Source organism: Thermobia domestica, chromosome 13, assembly GCF_964235325.1.
Source record: "Thermobia domestica chromosome 13, izTheDome1.hap1.1, whole genome shotgun sequence".
Classification (NCBI taxonomy): domain Eukaryota; kingdom Metazoa; phylum Arthropoda; class Insecta; order Zygentoma; family Lepismatidae; genus Thermobia; species Thermobia domestica.
The window spans coordinates 11,636,304-11,649,996 of NC_137466.1; the positions used below are offsets into that span (position 1 = coordinate 11,636,304).

The 13,693-nt window shown below is 32.0% G+C and overlaps 1 protein-coding gene across 2 annotated transcripts in view; it reads right to left on the minus strand.

The window, feature by feature from the left end:
* Positions 1–13,693, minus strand: part of LOC145669119 (gustatory and odorant receptor 63a-like) — a 116,300-nt gene that overhangs the window by 82,121 nt on the left and 20,486 nt on the right. Inside the window, exons 2-4 of one of the 2 annotated variants that reach the window (XR_014128139.1) lie at positions 11,937–12,040; positions 10,899–10,981; positions 10,088–10,184 (exon numbers count right to left, since the gene is read on the minus strand). The exons of the other annotated variant lie outside the window; for it this stretch is intronic. The gene's annotated coding sequence lies outside the window, so the exon portion shown is untranslated. Of the gene's footprint in view, positions 1–10,087; positions 10,185–10,898; positions 10,982–11,936; positions 12,041–13,693 lie in introns of those variants that run through there. 2 annotated transcript variants of the gene reach the window in all.

The following is a 13,693-nucleotide window of genomic DNA, read 5'->3' on the forward strand; positions in this document are numbered from 1 at the left end:
TGACAGTACTTCCGGATATTTAGTAGATACTTCTTAACTTGAACTTTTACTTGTATGGTTTGGTTTCACCTGATATTACGTGTTGAGCTTTAGAATTAACTTTGTCTCATCGATTACATTTATTTTGTTAAATTACTTTCCACTTTTGGAACAACTTCTTAAGTCCTGGATATTTTGTGATTCTGTCTTGTTACCATCAACAACAGACTAAAAGTTTTGTGCGCAAACATAACTTCCTGTTGTAGTACATAGAAACCATTACTTCCTTCCAGTTAAATTTCTTTTCTTTTATGAACTTCATTAAGCTCCAATGTGCATTACACTGCTTACTGTAGAAATAAACTTGTAGCTGCTCCTTGTATCTTTATCATACTAACTATGAGTACTGACCTTACTCTTGTAAAATTGTCTATGTAGACAGTTCACAATAGAATATCCACATGAGCGTTATCACAGTTAGCGAATTTTCCCATCCATGCAAAAAAAAATAAAAATAATATATATATATATATATATATATATATATATATATATATATATATATATATATATATATATATATATATATATATATATATATATTTGCTTACTACACTTTTAATCACAAAAACTTTACTTGCCTTCCAGAGACGAAGTTCGAGAAAAGAACCTAGATCTTTATCATACCCCTCTAGTTTGTGCTTATACAGAATTTCCTGCTTTTCCGTCCATTCTCTCCCAGACTAACATGATTAATTATATTTACCAGAGTCTACAAGAGAAACAGACCATCTGAACATGGCCGATAAGTAACTATCCCGTTTTCATTTAGAAAACAGTTATGCATGATAACAATATAATATAAGTTAAAGATGGGCATATTGGGAAAATATATGAATGAATCCTTTAGTTGCGCAAGATCACACAATATTAGATACAGAGATAGAAATCTGCCCGTCGTGCCTTTCTGGTTTAGGTTAGCGTGACTGAACTCTAAGCAAGCATGCATTTTACCAGGGTTCAAAGTCTTGTACTTTTTTATTATTTTCTAACCCTTTGCTATTGCAAGAAATGCATATGGATGTAAGAAAATTATAAATGCCACTATATCAGAGTAATTTAGTATAACAAATCATGTGTTCTAAACCGTATTTTCCTTTTGTGTCTATAGTCTATTCTCGAACAGAAAGTAGTACAAAAAGACGTCCATCTTACAATGGACATATGCAAACCGTGACAGCTAGATATTTTTTAAAATTGGTACCCTGCCTAATTATGGGTTGCTAATCATCGTGGTGATAGTCACTCGATTCGGAAATGTCTTGTTTACTCAGGTGTGAGATCTCACTCCTTAGGATCTGGGTTCACAAACAGCATTCCTCCTTAGAGTTTGTCTTCGGCTGGACGTCGTCTGAGACTGGAGCCTTGACCATCTGCGTTTTTTGAACACTTCGGGCGTCGATCACAACATTAATGGGAATATGCGTCGTGGACTATCTGCACTTCGTTGCGCTGAGTTAACGGCTTTGACCGAATGCACTGAGTGAACGAGCGAACGGAATAAACAACGAAATTTTCTAAACACTAGTTTTAATATGGACTTGTTTTCGTATTTACTAGGCTAAGTTTTCAATCTTAACCAAGAGAAAGTGTGTGGTTAGTAGGACATCCGTTAATCTCTTTTGAATTTAGACTTGTTTAGTCCATAAATATCTTCGTCTATTCTCAAATAGCAATGTTCTTCTTATGTTGTTCTCTTTTTCTTTACAGAGTAACACCTTCTTGGTATTAAAATTATTTTCCATAAAACGTATAATTCTACCCATTCTGGCCTTATGCCAGCTACAAAAGTGAGAGGGAACACGAGGGGACACCGTTACTCCACTTCCAGAAAATATATGTGGCGACCCCACTTTCTAAAAAGTTACAAAGGGCAAAGATAGGCATTTGGAACGGTGTGGCGTCATGAGTCCCTCTACCTTTTGAGATCCATTGTTACTTCTGAATCTAGGTAACACAGTAGTTGTCTTTTATAATTCTTTTCTCTTATACCTTTATTTATCATAATATGGTTGGACAATCCTGCAGAAAGGTCATGGCTAGCATTTTTCAAAGTAAATCGCTGATAATTAAAGTAACGTGTTCCCCAAATATTAAAGTTAGCATCATATGTTAGTGAAACTCTCAATCCGACGCTAAAAATTGATTCTCGATAATGCTCTCTAAGTTTATCAGAGGATTCACACAGAATTGAACTACATGTTTTCGTTTTCATGCTTTTACACGTATGTGATAAAATTACAGATTTGTATTACCATTCGCCAGTAGTACTATGCATCAAACGTCTCCTTCCACGTATACTACATGAATTAAGCAGGGTTTATCTTCTTTTACCTGGCCCACGTATGCTAAGGGATTACACTATGATTACAGTGTTTTATGTATTTATTACGTTAAGTAACCAAGAGATTAACGTGAAATTAAGCCGGAACTTTTGTTAAAAGGCGACATTTCATCATATAGTATGATGTATATAGGATAATTAGTTTTTTAATTGAAGTAATGACTGCAATTACCCTGGATTGACAACGCGTGTAAGATGGTTCCGTTGGCGCCCGTACTGTCTGGTTATGCCGCGACTTTCCTTTATACTTTTTCCGCCCATTTACTTTGTATATTACCGACTGCCCGCCAACCGCGCTGTATTGAACATTAGCTTTCCGCTCGCGCCATTACCATTGCGAGTTTTCACCCCGCCCGCTTTGTATTTTGCCGCTCGGTAGCTAATGGTATTTTCCGGCACACTTTGTATGTTTATCCAATATTTTAACTTAAGTAAGAAGAGAAAGTTTACTTACCTTTGATAATATTCTGCCGTTGCCTATTTCCTGGTTGCTGCCACTGCTTCATTGATGTTGATAATCCTTTTTATGACGTAGAAGAACTTGTTGAGCGAACAAATATTGTGATACCGTATTTTGTAATTTCATGTTTTAGGATATATTTATAACTTCGGTTGACTTTTTGATTCAGATTATTATTAAACTTAATAAAATAATAATTCATTGAGTGAATATATGAATTTGATATTGTAATTTTATGAAAAGTATAAATATTGTGCCTTTATTAATATTCTGTTTTTATACATATGAAGCATATGTATTCTTCCTTTATCTTATACAGAATACACATACTTTAGCATAATGTACGTAAATAAACTTATATAATAGTATATGAAGCATATGTATTCTTCCTTTATCTTATACAGAATACACATACTTTTATATTAAGTACCTTTTTAACTTTATAGGATGTAGAAATTAAAGGCATGAATTTAGTTTTTAAAAATTTATTGTAAAAATAATGATAAAAAATTATATATAAGAAAAAATAAAAAAATTGTAAATATAATAAAATGAAAATGCGAAATACACAATAAAAAATTAAAATATAGATATATAATAAAAATAAAATTGAATGTACATAATAAAAATAAAAATGTTGATATATAATAAAAATAAAAATTGTAAAATATATAACAATTGATTAAACTAATGATATATATAGTGTTCTATTGATTGTTTGTACTTGATTAACAAAACTAATTTAATATTTGAAATATGGTATTTACAATATATAAAAAACTATTTACAATATGAAAATCTATTTACAACATAAGAAAAATTCACAAAATATAAAAACTATTTAGTATATATGAAAATCTATTTACAATATATAATATATTATTTACAAAATGAGGGTGCGATGTGAGGGGTGCAAATATGTTATAAAGATGATATAATAATCAGTACTTGTGAATATGAAAGGAATCTGATAGTATAGAATATTTATATGGTATATCCAGGTCATGTCAAGTTAACGAAAATATATGATTATCATAGATGATTTCACCTCCATTTACACTATTATTTACATATAAAAATAAATAATTATATACATATATACACACATTCACTCGCACAATCTATTACGTGACAGGACTTTGACTTTGATAACCATAAGGAATGGTACGGTAATCTGTCATACTGTCGGGGTTTAATCTTTGTCTTTTGTTATTTACTTTTCGATGAGTTTTTGTTTCAGGTCGTGAAACAATGGTAAACCCAGTCTTACGTGAAATCCTCCCTGGGAAGTTTAACTCCTTTTCAATTTTATTTCGAACTAAATTGTAAAAATGTTCAAAATTAATTTCTTTTCGCGTTCTAGTGTCCAAAGTAATACCCCTGATTTTATATACATAATCTAGTTTTCCCGTCCCAATTTCTTTTAGCCTATACGCATAATTTTTAGCCCCTAAGCCAATAAACATGTCTATTTCCCACCCTTCCGGAACTTCATTGGTTAGCTCACTCAGGTAGGACCCAGTTGTAAGCTTGGACTTATCATTTCGTCTTTGGACAAACATTATGCTGTCCGTGTCACAGTACAAAACATTTTTAGGTCCTACTGATGTCAATAGGTCATAAAGTCGAAGCCTTGCCCATGACGTAAGAAACGCGGCAAGTACAACATTCGAGAACTTCCACGGTTTGTTTTCATTCTCGATGTCTTTGTATGTGATAATTAGGTGTTCGTCACCAATGGGCAGTACTGATTGAACCTCATACTGTGCCGACAATAGATATGTAAAAAACGTCTCCGGATTATCAATGATTTTTGTTTGCGGCAAGTCTGTTCGCTGCCCCCATTTTCCATATAATGAGTTGAGGAATATTTTGGAGATATACCTCAATCCCGGGTTCTTCCTGATATTACTATGATTTAATTGAATGCCCTCATGGGAAAGATACTCATTAATATATTTTTCTTCGTCTCCTTTATTTTGACACGAAGCAGGAAAACCAGATGTCTCCTGCTTCATTTGGAGGAAGGAATTTACATAGTCGCGGAACAAACTATGCGCATTACGATCCTCGGAGCCGGCTAGTTCAAATTCCCATATTTCTTTAATGGCGAGTATCTTATATCCGGCTTGTATTGCTTTATGAAGTTCGGGGGTGCAAAACGTACCAGTAATAGCCCGGTCCTTATCGCAATGCAAACAATCATTGACACTTTCCTCTTCCATACAAGTACGACAAAGACCGAAAAGTAATCGACCTCCCGCAACATATGGAAGAATCGGAAAATAAAGATCCTTTGGAGGCAAGACGGTGCATTTAACAAGCCCATTGATACCTTCCACTTCTGGAAAGTCTGGCCCCTATGCATTTTTGGCTACCTATTGGCAGCGGCTTACAAGCCATTACCCAGGGGTAGAGACTCGTAACCTCCAGATATTGAATGTTTTCATTATCAGTACACTCATACAGCGCATTAAAACATTCTGTGCGACCGCCATTAAATGCATGCTTGGGGATCAAATGATCGACAATATCCTTACACTGAGTTTTGATAAACTCCTGTATGGACTTGTACTTCTTCACCTGATTATCCCACTCACATTCCCACATTTCAATAAGGTTAAAACCTCGGCCACGTAGGTAATTTGCTTTAATGACAGTCTCCTCATAACGTTGCTGCATAATTGTACGATAAGACGAGGGCTCGTCAAGCTGTTCATGACGTAACTCTGGATAACACGTGGGACAACAATGCCAAAAACATCCATAGAACTCTAGCACAGTTTTACTATTTGGTTCATATCCGTCAACCTTATATTTCCCAAAGCGTCTTTCGGTGCCATTTTCCGAACACTGAATTTCAGCACCTCTTGTTAATTTCATGTATCGCAACCATTGCAGTGCTTTTACACTTTGACGGTCACGATAATCAAATCCAAGAAGTGGAATTACACCAATTGAATCTTTAGGTAAATATAAGGTACAATAGACAAGCATAGCAAGACTGGCTATAGTACTTGAAGAAATAAAACATTGGATGCCGTTAGTTTTTTCTTCGATCAGGTCTGAGAATTTTATGATACCCTCAGCTAAAATTCTTACGTCATTACGACAATACGCGAGCATCTCCTTTTGGAGATCATACTCCTCGCCGCTTAAAGCACGTTCTTGGTGCCAGGCGATTAGCTGTCTTTTCTCTTCGGGGGACAAACTATCGGGATCAAAATACTTAATGTCCGGAATTTTGATTATTCGGGGTATTAAACAAATATGGAAAAGATCCCTTCCGCAAGTTGCCAGATAAGCCTAAAGTTTTGGGTAATTTTGACAGTTTAATTCCCATGTATAAGTAACTATCCCTGAACACAATATGCCGTTCCCGACTCTCAATTCAATAATCTTTTGCCCCGTCATTGTTAAATTTACGGAAAGATGCTCGGTCTCTATAAGATGTTTAGCTACAAAATGGATATCATAACGACTCCCATTATGTGATAACACAATGACCTTGTCAAACCCTTGACGAGGTGTTAACACGAACTTAACAAACCCACCAAGAGTTTTAAAAGAAAACTCACGATTTCCGTTTTCATCTCCACATATATGGCACGTATCATCCATCGAGTTACCCTTGCATGAGTAACAAATTAATTGTGCACACACAAGATTTACCTCATGCTGCTGTTCCCCCTTAACATTCATATCCAGTAGCATAGTCTCTACATCGAATACAATGTACAAATACTTTTCGACCCGGGTAAGGTTTACTTTCTGAACATAACAAGCGTGGTTTCGGTCAACATGCATGTTACATGGTTTACACAACCGCTCACCACACTTGTGTTCAGATTTTCGTCGTTGTAAATTATACATTACGCTACACTCGTTACAAACCCTGACTAAGTCACATACACTCTTGCCACGTTTTGTTACATCTTTATGATTGTTGAAACATTCATCCGATGAAAACAATCTATGACAATCATCACATTCCCGTTTAATCTCAGAGATAACTAATTTATCTTCTAGAAATTTGCCCAATGGTGCATAGTTCTTGATGGTTCGATTCCGTGTTTTTCCTCTTCCTTTACGGAGATGCACACTATGCACCTTAAACGTGACGTCACCTCCGATTAAGAACTCCTCATTACTATTGAGGGTATTTTCCACTATGGAGAAGAGGGCCTCCGGGTTCAATTCAGATTTTTTTCGCCATGAGAGATAAATTGGCTTATTTAACTTCGAGGCACTGCTCTCGATAGTTAATCCTATATAGGTGTTTTTGTCAACATCCTTTATTGTATGGGTCATTACAAAATCAAACAGATTTCGTATATATTTTTCCGGGTCTTCGATTCCGTTTGAACCCATACACTTAATGGTTAGCTCTGTCCCCTTTAGCCCGAAGTACGCATAATTACGGGATGTACTCCTTACAATCTTAAAATTTGTCACACCCATACCATCCATTGTCTTAGGTACATCCTCAGAACTCATAGAACCAGATCCCCCTAAGTTTATAGGTCCCCCAGAACTTGCAGAGCTTGGCCCTGGCAAGTTTATAGGTTCCCCAGAATTCATAGAACTTGATTCTGCTAAGTTCACAGGATCACCTAATAGTTCAGCAGCAGCTTCAGCAAATAAGCCATCTGTCCTACCTGCTAATATCAACTGCTTGAACTTTTCGCAAGCCTGATTTTTTTATATCATCTTTGCGGAAAAATCCTATCCGATAAAGATCACTGATATCGATTGCGGATTTACACCCTGCTAAAATAACATTCTGCACACCCTTAAAATGGTATAATAGCGCACGTAATAAACTATCATATTGCTCATTATACACACGCACCCCCTTGGAATGATAATTTTCTATTAGCCTTGTCCAAGTATAAAATGTAACTTCAGCCGCATCAAATCCAAATTGCTCTTGAAGAGCCAACAGATTTTCTGCCTCCTTAATTAATGCCATATGTGCCATCTGTAATCAAATATATGTTCAAGTAAATTCACAGTATTTTTCACGCACAACGATAATTGTAAATCACAAATTCAGTTTTAAGTTTATCGGTAAATCCTTCACTAGTTTCCGCTATCACCAGTTTACAGTTTGCCGTAATAAAATTCTCTTCAGGCTAATTGCACCACGTAGTATAAACCAGGAACGTCTTCACTTTTTCAATAATTCTTCACTACTGACTGACCGCTCAATTTTACCTGTCTTATATACACGAAAATATTGTAAATTCCACACGAAGTTTTCCGAACATTAACGAAGTTTTCCGAAGTTTGCCGAAGATTGCCGAAAATTCCCGATGCTTTTTAAAATACCAATCCTATATTAACACTGTTTATTGAAAATATAATTAAATGTTTATCAACAGATCCTGATAACTATAACTCCGTAAGTTTGTCAGTTTTACAGAACCAGCAAATTAACTCACAGTTTCCGATAACACTAAATGACAAAATCCTATAATATTTATCTGTTTGCAATTGCAGCACACAACGTACAAACAGGAACGTCTTCTATACTGATCCGCCGCGGCTTGCTGTGCCGTATTTATACTTTCGGAAATGTAATCTCGTACCCAGATAATTTAGTTTGTAATCTCGTACCCAGACGTACTAAATCACAAAATATTTTCTAAAGTAATAATGTTATTTTACAAACATGTGTTATTTAAAGTCATGTCACATTTTCGAAGTTTCCCGAACTTAACCGAATGTTTTCGAATAGTTAATTTTCACGGAGATTAATATTTTAATAGTTGAAAAATGAACATATCTGATGTGAACATTCCAAAGAATAAAAATCATTTCAAATTAACATTGGCAATAAAAATCCAAGTAGTAATAAACAGAAACACAAATTAATAAAAATAACATAGTAAACAAAACTCATCAAAGAAGAAATAATTTAGCAAAAAAAATCAATTAAGAAACAAGGTTAGAAAAAGGTTTAGAATAGTTTATGACCCAAAGCATCAGAACTTTATCACACAAATAATATAGCAGAGATTTAAAGAATATACTGAATTAATCCACATAGGTTAGAAAAATCATATTTAATTAAGCCAATTATTAAACAAACGATAGCATAGAAATAGCAGATTTTAAAGATAGTTAATGCAATTTTATTCAACAAAGAATAGCAAAAGAGAGCATTAGGATAGTTAATTATTACAAATCGAAGTTAAAGGCCAACCAACAACAACATAACAACAACAAAGAAATTAATAGAATAGCAATAGTATAAAAATAGCAGAGAATAAACAAACTTGAAACCAAATAAGAAAAAGAAGAATGGTAAGGAAAAAGCACATTTACTTTAAACAAATTATTTAGCAGTTTACAACTTTTAACCAGTTTCGAAACATTTAACAACTAATTTTAAACGTTCACACAAATAATTAACACTTGAGTTTATTTTAGTACACTCACATATTGTTCGAACATCTTAGATTGTTCAGAGTTTCAGTTCATAGGAAGCGTACGAATTAAAATTGTAAAGTAGCATAAAATGTATAAGTAAACAAAAGTAACACACGCATTAAATATTTTTCTGATAATGTAGTTTTTATAATACAATTTTTAAATTCGATTTTAATGTATTTTGTATCGCATGATTTATTTATTACTAAAAATATTATTCACTTGTAATGTCAGTTTTCATTAAGTAACTGTTCATAATATTTGTATCTTCTACTTTGATAGCCATTTATATTCTAACTGATAAAATTAAGAATGTCTTGTATTAGTAAAACTTTTCATATTTCTAATTTACTTGTGGTGATACTTTGAAATTGTTATACGTATTTACATTATACAGAATTAAAAAATACAATTTTAAAATCGAAGATGTAACTTTCAAAATTAAAAATTCAATTTACGAAAATGAAAATACAATTTTCAAAATTAAAAATGCAAGTTTTAAAAAAACAGAGATGCAATTTTAAAATTAAAAATGCAAATTGTAAACAAAAAGTATAACTTTGAAAAATAAAAAATGTTTTGAAAATTTTTTTTCTGAACACGTTCATGAAAGTGTTAATTGTAATATTCAATTCTTCATAATTATGTTATTTTTTGTGTAATTAATCTTATATACTCTTTATATTATAGTTTCATTAGATTAAAATATTGTTTTTTATTAGTTCATTTATATAAGTAACAAATATTTTTATTTCTATTTATTAGCAAGTTTTAAAGTTTAACAAAAAATGTATATGAACACTTACCGCCGGTGGAAAGACAGGAAATCCTTATCTAAATGTTCTTAGATGTCAAATAAAATATGAGAAGTGATAAATTCACAGTTGAGGATGAAACACTTGAATGCTGTAATAATAAAGAAAGACAATATTACTTTACATGAAATTATATTTCAGTATAAAAAAATTGAAAATGTGTATTACTAAACTGTAGAAATTAATTTGTAAAAATTTAACTATGTTGCATGCTACAAAAATTTTTTAAGCGATGTTAACGAAACTGCATGCAGAAAAAAACTTACATGTATATTGTGAACAAAAAAATAAATTCAAAAAGATGTATGCAAGAAAAAATATATCAGTTGTTAAAAAATGTATGTTGTAAACGGAAACATGTTACAAAGTTTATGTTGTGCAAAACAAATGCATGTTCTCAAAAATAAGTGATGGAAAATAATTCTTTTAAAGTAATTTGCATGTTACAAAATAATGCACGCTCTCAAATAAATAAGTAATGCAAAATAATTCTTTCAAAGGTAATCTGCATGCTACAAACTTTGTTACAAAAAAATAATGCAAGTGAAAAAAATGACTGATGCAAAATAATTCTTTCAAAGTAATCTGCATGCTACACAAGCTCAGAGCAGCTACGCTGCAAAACTATTAAAATATTCATTCTCTCCTAATAAATTAGTCGAACACTTCGTGTGAACTTAGAAAAAATTTCTTATTTTTTTATTGGTTCGTATGCCAAAGCATACTCCTAAAAGCAGCTACGCTCTGAACTTACAAAAAAAATTCTTAAGTACAAACCATAATGTAAGTTACCAATGATACTTACTTTACTTCTGCGAACTTTGATACTTTGGAATTCTGAATTCCGCTGCAACTTTTACTCCAAGTAGTTACCTCCAATTAGTTGCCCTGAAACAATGAAACATTACTAAGTAACACTTGTAATTTATTTTCCTAATCATTTTTTTTATGATTCACTTCTTATTTTTTATTGGTTCGTATCTTATTTTTATATTCTCCTTTCTTATAGAAAGTCGTAAGAGCAGCTACGCTGCGAAACTTACAAAAAATTTCTTATTTTTCTATTGGTTCGTTTGCCAAAGCATACTCGTAAGAGCAGCTACGCTGTGAACTTACAAAAAAATTTCTTATAGAAAGTCGTAATTTTAATAATGGATCGCCTCCATAAGAAGCTCAGAGGAAATACATTCCGGAATATTAATTATTTATTCTCTCGTCTGTTACACAAACTCGTTTTTTTTAAAATTGTAAAGAGCAAATTTCATTTGAGAACTTGTAAATTAATCGGAAGAACTATACTGTGAATATTAGAATGTTTAATCAAACTAACTCAACATCCAACAACAATCAGCTAACCTTTCTTATATATTTGACTATTTTCTACTTGGTCTTTCAATGTTCCTTTTTTATATATTTGACTATTTCTATTTGGTCTTTCAATGTTCTTTCTTATGTTTGACTATTTCTACTTGGTCTTTCAATGTTCCTTTTTTGTATGTTTGACTATTTCTACTTGATCTTTCAATGTTCTTTTTTAACTTTGACGGATCGTTTTTTGTGAAAACTTATTAATTTAACCTCTCGTAATAAATTACTCGAACACAGTGTGAACTTGCCAATTATTTATATTCTCCTTTCTTACAGAAAGTCCTAAGAACAGCTACGTTGCGAAACTTACAAAAATTTTCTTATTTTTTATTGGTTCGTATGCCAGAGCATACTCGTAAGAACACTTACAGTGTGAACTTACAAAAAATTCTTATTTCACTATTTCGTATTATTTTCAATAATATTCTTGCAACAACATAATTGCTCTATTTAAGTACAAAGGAATAAAAAATACCTTTGGTAGCAGAAAATATCTTGCTCCTCTGGTACTTTTGGTTGGTACTTCTCGATACTTTTAGTACTACACCAGTAATAATGGTATTGCCAGAAAAGGGTAACCTAAAATATATCATAACATGTGTTAGAACATATGTTGTAGTATTAAACCTTATACCTAACTATATATCTATATTCACACTAGAGATATAACTATATCTATAACTATATCTATATCTATAATTATATCTATATCTATCAATATCTATAACTATATCTATATTTATCTATAACTATATATCTATATTTACAATACCGATATATCTATATCTATACCTATATGTATCTGTAACTATATATATCTATATATGTATATATATATATATATATATATATATATATATATATATATATATAACTATATCTATAACTATATCTATATCTATCTATCTATCTATCTATCTATCTATATATATATATATATCTATAACTATATCTATCTATCGATATATATTTATATTTACATTACAAATATATCTATATCTATCTTATATGCTAGTATACTATATGGAATGCCTTATATAAGATAGAAGAACATGATATTGAGTGTATCTAAAGATATATATTTCTGAAATATGTATAAATCATTTGGTTCTGTTAGAATTAAATTAAATTTCCAAATATCAGTACTAAGATACTAGGAAAAGGTGGCAAGAAAAGGTATACAGGTGATATCAATGGAGTTTTGATAAGTTACGAGAAACCTAAAGGAAACATTTATAAAAAAACGTCTCCGAAAACAGAGTATCAAAAAAACAATACAAAGAAAAAACAAAGGCAATCATAAGAAGAAAGCATGCATAAAGACAAATGACAAAACAGCAAATTTAAATTATACACAAACAGAAATCTTCTGTTATATACAGAAAGATGAAAAACATATGATAGCTAATGTCAAATAGTTTGGGTTCGGTTAAAGAAGTTATAATAGAATAACAGACAAACATCTTGAAAAAAAATACAAGTAGTAGTGCTAATAATAGTAAATAGCAGCATAAGTCAAGCAAGAAAAAAACTAAACACTATAAAATAGTACTCAAGCAAGTTAAGAAATTCTTCTAGTAGTGCTAGTACCAAATAACAGAAAAAAAACCAAGCAAGGAAAATACTAAACACAATAGAATAGCAAGCAACCATTTTAAGAAATATATAATGGTAGCACAATAAGGAACCCATACACCACTCTTAAAATCATCTACAAAGAGGCACACAATTGGAAATTCTAAGAGACATTTAATAATAGAATTGGTAACAGACATATAATAGCAAACAGGGAGGCAGAAAACTTTTCAAATAGCTTAAGCTTAGTTCGGGATAGGGACATAAACTTGAGTATGCAATAGTTAAAAGCATCATACTGGTTTAGCATTAATTAAGAAGTAGCGAACTAATTAGTTAGCAAGTAAAAGCAGGACATGAGCTTAAGTTTAGAGTTTAGGAAACATTTAAAGCTTAGTTGTTGTTCTGTATGACTGGAAAACACTGTCACTTACTCTGAGGGAAGAACATAAACTAAAAGTATTTGAAAAACAAGATCCTAAAACGAATATTCAGTCCTAAGAGAAACGGAAATGGAAAAATGGCGGAAACTTCATAACGAGGAACTACATAATTTATATGGTTTACCCAACATTGTTAAGATCGTCAAGTCTAGCTGGGCAAATCATGTAGCTAGAATGGAAGAACGCTTTCAAACTCTTGACTGGAAGACCAATC